This window comes from Callithrix jacchus, chromosome 8 (assembly GCF_049354715.1).
Source record: "Callithrix jacchus isolate 240 chromosome 8, calJac240_pri, whole genome shotgun sequence".
NCBI lineage: Eukaryota > Metazoa > Chordata > Mammalia > Primates > Cebidae > Callithrix > Callithrix jacchus.
Genome location: NC_133509.1, coordinates 35,465,001 through 35,471,915, shown reverse-complemented (window position 1 = coordinate 35,471,915; position 6,915 = coordinate 35,465,001). Strand labels below are relative to the sequence as shown.

At 40.6% G+C, this 6,915-nt stretch overlaps 1 long non-coding RNA gene across 6 annotated transcripts in view; it reads left to right on the top strand.

Annotated features, from left to right (window-relative positions):
• Positions 1-291: 291 nt before the first annotated feature.
• LOC118144838 (uncharacterized) overlaps positions 292-6,915 on the top strand; it is a 59,779-nt gene continuing 53,155 nt past the window's right edge. For all 6 annotated transcript variants that reach the window (XR_008474282.2, XR_013520964.1, XR_008474281.2 and 3 more), the window contains exon 1: positions 292-404. This is a non-coding gene — a long non-coding RNA (uncharacterized LOC118144838). The remainder of the gene's footprint in view (positions 405-6,915) is intronic.

Sequence of the window (6,915 nt, the reverse complement as noted above, 5' to 3'; positions counted from 1 at the left end):
ATGATTTTGTTATAATTTTGCAAACAATAGTGCATAGAATGCCTGGACATGGGGAAATTTGGGTGCCACTCTGTACTAGTTTTCTATTCAGAAACAAGATGCAGTTATCTCATACACATAAAATGTTAATGAGCTGAGGCTCTGTGCCCACTGTGAACTACCCATGGGCTGGATCTGCTATGGAACACTCTGAAGACTGCTGGGTAGAATGTCAGAATTCAAGTGATCTCAAAGCCCTATTGTGACCAAATGGCTTTTGGTATGAATAGGGATGTTCACACTCAGGCCTGTAACCACAGACAAAGTAGCTAGCCCACCATCCCTAGAGGATTTTCTAGTCTTTTTTGCAAACAAGCATCATCATAGGCTTGTTTTCTCCTGGACTGAGCCTGCGGATCCCATGAGTGAGTAGGAAAATTTAATGTGAAAATCTGTACTGTGCACAGGTTGTGATATCCAAAAATTTACTGCAATGGAAAATGACTAATTAACCTTGTTGATTCTAGAGAGCCAGTACTTAGGTCCTAAGAGCCAAGACCATGTTAGTTTGTCAGGCAGTTTAGACTAATCAGAGTTGGCCAGGCTATTTTGTGGATACAGACATAGCCTGGATCCCCACAATAAACAGTGTCTTGGCCTGACTTTTGATGAGCAATCCCTGTACACAAGGTTACTTCCGAACCTCCATTGTTGACCTACGCAGCCTACGACTCCAGCCTCTAGAGGACCAGTGCAGCAGGCATCCAGCCTTGCAAGTTCACCATCATAACATTTTTCTGAGCTCACATAAACCCATCCCAGAAACACCTTCATGCATTTCATAGAAGGATATAAAGAATCAATGAATTGAATTTTGGCAAACCTAAGCTTCTTATACTTTATTTTCTCTAAAATCTGTCTCAGCTTTCTTCATCCACCTATGACAATTCTTCATCTATCATCAGATCTCTCATTATTGATTCCCCACTCCACCTCTACCACTCAAACAAGTTTGTTACTTTCTCTGTATTTGCTCAGTCAACTTTTTCCTTATCTAAATTTGTATCCCTCTAGCTCCTGTGGCTCTGGTTTATTTTTTATATTCTCCATAACTGTTTCTCCAGTAACCTCTAGAAAACACAAATATCTTCCCCTTTTTTCATTTGCATTTTATTAAATATTTATTGAATGTATATTTTATGTCATTATTATGTGCTATGAAGAATATAAGGGCAAGTTAGGATCCTTATCCTCAAAGAGCTTACAGTTTAAAGAAAAAACTACTTAGATAGACAAGTATACCAGTGAGGCAGGTTGGTTGGAACCCTGTCTTTTGGGAACTCTGAGGAAAAAGTGACTAACAGTGACTAGAGGGATGAGACCATAAAAGAGACTGCATTTGAACCTGAGCCCTGGTGAGTGTGAATTATCTTTGATTTCTGATTGTTTTTAGCACTTACAGTGTCTTGTACTATGGCATGTAATTACACATAATGTGACTGTCCTTTACAACATACAATTTATTTCATGCCCAATTTTGTCACCTGTGGATGGGTCTGGTCTCCCTGGAAGAGAGTAAACTCCTTTAGTGTAAGTCCTGTCATCTTTTTCTCTTGTATTCCTCAGGCAGATGTCATCTGCACCATTAGTCCTGGCTGGATCGGGACACATTATCATCATTACAAATATCAATAGTCTGTGATTACTTTGAACAATCTGAAGTTGAGGGACCCCATATCCTTCAAAATAGGGTATATTTTACAGAATTATAATAGTCAGTGTGATGCATTTCAAAATACTTCTGTCCGCCTTAAAGCTACTGTATCACTAGAGTCTGCTTAAGGCCTCCAAAGGATCCTCTAATAGAGGCCTCATTAGAAACATTGAGATCTTGGAACCTAAATTTAGAACCAAAATAATCTGATGCTGGTGGCCACATAGCAACCTCTTCTAGAGCACAACTAACTGTGCCGTAGGGTTTAGCATCAACAAAGGGGAGGAGCCTTCACACCAAGTGCATAGGGCCCTCGTGGGAAACGTTGGCCTTTCATTTCTCTTTTTCCTGTGAACTTGGTATTTAAATAATGCTTGTTCTGTTACCTGGTAGCTGTTCATGGCCTCAGGAAACTTTGGCTTCTTGAATGATGATTTTACCCAGGAGTTTTTATAGCCAATCTTCTTGCTCGTTGGAACTGCTGGGAGGTAGGGATTACCATTTGTGAGCAATCCAAAACATGAGACAGTGACTTCACATTAGGGTGTCAGGGTTACCCATGACTTTCCTGCTGGAAGCAGTGTTCTTCTCAGGTGGCTCCTCGAACTTTAGAGGTCAGCAAAGCCAGAATATTGGTTTATCAGATATCAACATATGCTTATTCCTTCTGCGTCTCCCCCTTACCCGAGAAGACAGAATCGAGGGCTAGCCACTTGATGTCTCCGTGTGGGATTGCTTTCAAGATTTCAGCTATCACTGTCATGCAGCAATAACCTTGGATCAGGAAAGCCTCACTGTCTAAGGACTTGATTTTCTGGACTGCTAGCTTGTGTTCAAGGATGTCAGTTTCCGAAGCATGGTACTTAGCAGTTTTAGGAAATGCTGATACAACTGTAGCAATTTTGCCCAATTTGTTCCTGACAAAGGAGTCTCTTCAAAATTGAGTTGGCTTCTTTCTTTTATTCGAAAATTCTGGTAAACAGAATTAGCCTCATTAACCTCAGTTTCTGTTTCATAACTGAAAATTAGCCTACAATCACTGGTTTGCTGGAAAGCACAGTTGTAATTAGTCTTTAACTGACTGATATGAAAAATCTGCCTCTTCTTTAATTTCTCTACATCTCAGTGAATATGAAAACATGTCTGAACTCTCCCACATTGGCACTGGGGACAGGAGTAAAAATAAATCAGGGATTTAAATCAAGAATCTCAAGCTGAGACATGAAAACTGATATTCTTGTACATGGAAATTGGAGACAAGGGGCATTTGTTGGCGGGGGGTGATAAGGAGAAGGTAGGAACTTCTCAACACCATTTCTAACATGTACAGAGGAGGTTCCTGGGACACTGACATCTATAGGCAAAGTTAAATGATTGCCTGTAAAAAAAAAAAAGACTGGAAAAAAAGTACTTGCTCTCTTGGTACAGGTGAAAAATCACTATCTCAGCCCTTGAAATCAATTTTCTCGACCAGCTTTAACAACAATGCTTTTTTTGTGAGCAAGATAAAAAAAGTCACATTTCCTGAGAAATCTTGACATTTGCTTCATTCTCAGGCTAGAACTTAAAGATGCAACTTCTAGCTCTTATGACCAGAAAGCTGAGATCGTGAGTTTAATCAAGAAGCTCTATGATCATCATTCCTCCAGTGGCTGGTACCCCAGAGAAAATGTCCAGTGCAGGAAAAATGAGGATGTTCATTTCCTTTAGCACAACCGATAAGCTGCTTAGACAAAGGGAAATTAATGTGAAGCAGTTCAACCAGGTGTTTAGGTCTGAGTTTAACAGTGTCGCCTGGGGAGCCAGGCTGTGACTGGTATCCATTTGGTAGAATCCATAAATCTGGGTTAGTCACTGAGTAGTCTTAGTCCATTCAGGCTGCTATAATTAAAAATCATAGGTTGGGGAGCTTATAAGCAACATACATTCATTTCTCACAGTTCTGGAGGCAAGGAAGTCCAAGATCAAGGCAAATTTGGTGTCTACGGAGGGAGAGAGGGAGGTCCTGCTTCTTAGGCAGTCTCCTTGCTCAGTCCTTGCTCAAACATGGTGGAAAGGGTGAGGGAGCTCTCTGGGATCTCTTTAATGAGAGCACTAACCCCAATCATGAGGGCTCTGCCTTCTTGCTCTAATCACCTTGACAAAGGCTCCACCTCCTACTATCATCACGTTGGGCTTAGGATTTCAACAAATGAATTTGGAGAGTTATAGCATTGAGGTGGCTAATTAAACATACACAATGAAGTGTGCCCTTTCATACTGTTTGCTTTTAGAATGGCATAATAGGGATGAATATCTCAAGTACTGGAGCCCTTAACACTGACATAATTCCTTTCTTTGGCTCTTCACCCCTTTCCATACTGCTTTGTTCTCTTAACTCCCACTAAAATATTTTAATTTCAGGTTGTTTCTCTATAAACTTGCATGGTGCCCCTTGGTGTGCCCATGCTCAAGGCCTCGGAACTGCCTCCCTGTCAGTGTGGACTCTGGATGGAGGGCTGTGAAATGGAGTTGAGTTGTTCTGTCTCAGTGCCCAAACTGCAAATGAGAAATCTTATAATTCAAATTGAAGTTCTTCGGTGTCACTCCCTGAACCTCTTATCAAGCCTCATAATAATGAAATAAAATAGTCGCTACATCATAAAATGATCCGGGGCAGTAAAGCAGCTTTATTAGGCACCAAAGGCATTGGGCGCAAATAAAATTATGAGAGAAGAAATTAGTATTACTTCCTCTGTGCTTGTTGGAGAGAGTGGAGTGTGACACCTGACTGAGTAGCAACACCTATGAAAGATCTTTCTCATTCTCTTCAGAACTGTTTATATCAGAGGCTCTGTCTATGCAATAACCAGGTTGGGAATAGCCATGCAGTCAGGTGAGTTAACTGGATCTAATTATTCAGAGTTCCCTGATAGAAATCTCAGGGTTCTATTTTAAGAATTCCCAGGAATGTGCCACTTAGGAACCACCGTATTCCAAAGAATGACACTGAGCCTCTTCCATGTAGAGACATCTTTTGCTGAGTTGACCCCACTGTATTCCGCTTTCTCTGGCCTTAGAGCCACTTGCTTTCTCCATTTTATTTTCTGTTCATTTCGAACAAGCATTACCCATCTTACAGAGATAAGAAAGAGCTTGGGGGTGGTTATTCTGACAAGACATTCAGCGATAGAGAACACTCTTTCCCCCTGGCGTTCATTTCTTGTGTGTTTCTTTTGAGTAATTAAACACAGAAAGGTCACCTAGCTTCCTGGCAATAATAAGAAACGGGAGGGGGAACATGAAGTAAAAAAAACAATCAATATGAGGGAGTTGACACCGTATTTTTGTTTTTCTTCCAGTTTCTCTAAAAAGGGATTAGTTACATATCGATTATTCATATGCCACCTACTTCCCCGAAGATTTTTGAGGCAGTCCAATTTGATAGCACCTCAGTAACACCTGCACGTTCCTAGATTTAATTTCTTGGCAGAACAACAACAAACTGATACAGAAATCTGATTTGAGTGCTTCTAAATTTCAGTGAAATAAAGAATTTGTCTCAGCTAAAGCACCTGTATTCACTCATTCCAGTTCTCTGTTCCACCATCCAATCATGTTATTTTCATTTCAAGAAAGTGTTTCCTTTCTTGCCCTGCTCAGATGCATGTGTTAAAACAGGAGCAGTTACAAGATTTAACTCTTTCCATTTCTTGCATCTTACTGGCCCAGCCCAGTGAGGAGTGCAGTCTGCATCTCCATAGCCCTGACACTTAGGAGGCCCTGGGTCAGAATGAACCCTCTTTCAATAGAGCAACTTATCTTGATGATGACCACTCTCTGGATCAGTTCTTCCACTTCATATCATGATAGTAGTCATTTTGAAATTCTGAACTCTTTTCATTAAACTGAGTTGTTGCCATTCTGTGGAAATACCTTCAGCTTTCTCACTCCATAGTATTATCGATGCTATTCCTTGGCCTGGACCTCTATTTAAACTGCCCGATACAATCCTCCTCATTCTTCATGGCTTTGCAGAAAGACTGTTGTCTCATCAAGCCTTGGGTATCGGTTATCAATTGTGATAATAAAGCTGCATAACAAATAACCAAGTTTTAGTAACATACAGCAATGAACATGTATTTTTTACCTACAGGGTAACTGCATGGTTCCTGTGGTCTCAGTTGGTTTCACCCACACATCTGAAGACAGCTGTGTGATGGCAGGAAGGTCTGCTGATCTAGGCTTGGCTCTCTCACATGTAAGGGGTTGGCTGGCTGGGAGGTGGCCTAGGAGAGCCTTAGTTGGGACAACTGTGCTTTCTTTCACATGACCTCTCATCCTCTAGAAGGTTAACTTGGGATTGGTCTCATGGTGGAGACAGGTTTGTGAAAGGAGAAAATGGCAAGGCCGTTTCCTTGAAGCTTGGGCTGACAGCTGGCACACCATCACTTCTGCTGCATTCTGTGGGCCAAAGCAAGTTACAAGGCCAACCAAAGTTCAAAGCTTATCTACCCATCTATGTGAGAAACTACAAAACTACATCACAAAGGGTGTGGACTCTACCCCTCTATGGGAGAAACTGCAAGGTTACATCACAAAGGGTGTGGATGAAAAGAATGAAGAATTGGAAACATTTTTGCAATTGTTCTATGCAAAAGTTCTATCTACAACTTTTATGATTACCTGTCTGGAGTAGTTTTTCATTGTGTTTTATATTTTCTTTTTTTTTTGAAAGCAATTTAAAAATAGGATATTACTTGCACATTTGTTTTATCTGTTTATGACTCCTTTAAAATCAGAGGCTGTGATTCATTTATTGTTTGGTCCTCAAGTAGCTTAATGCAGTTAAACAGGCGTATGTCAGAATAGAAACATTCTAAATATAAGGCAAAATACAAAACATAAGCACATAGAATTTTAAATCTGGAGTAACTTCAAAAGTTTATCTAGTACATCACCCTGTGTTGCAGTAAGTAAGCCACCCAAAATAAGGCCAACCAAAAAAAATTCCCTCAAAATGCAAAGAAGGTCCTTCCCTAATCAATGCTGATTGCACAGCAAACACTGTTCATGCACCCTAAACACTCCAGCTTTAATTTTTAAATCTCTTAGCAGACACAGAAAAGCCATTTTCCTGTCTTCACTTAGCCTTCACTGTCTGCCTTCCTCTTCTCACTGTGATTCAACTACACACTTCATCAGTGACAATGACATCTGCTTAGCGTTCAAAGATTGGAACG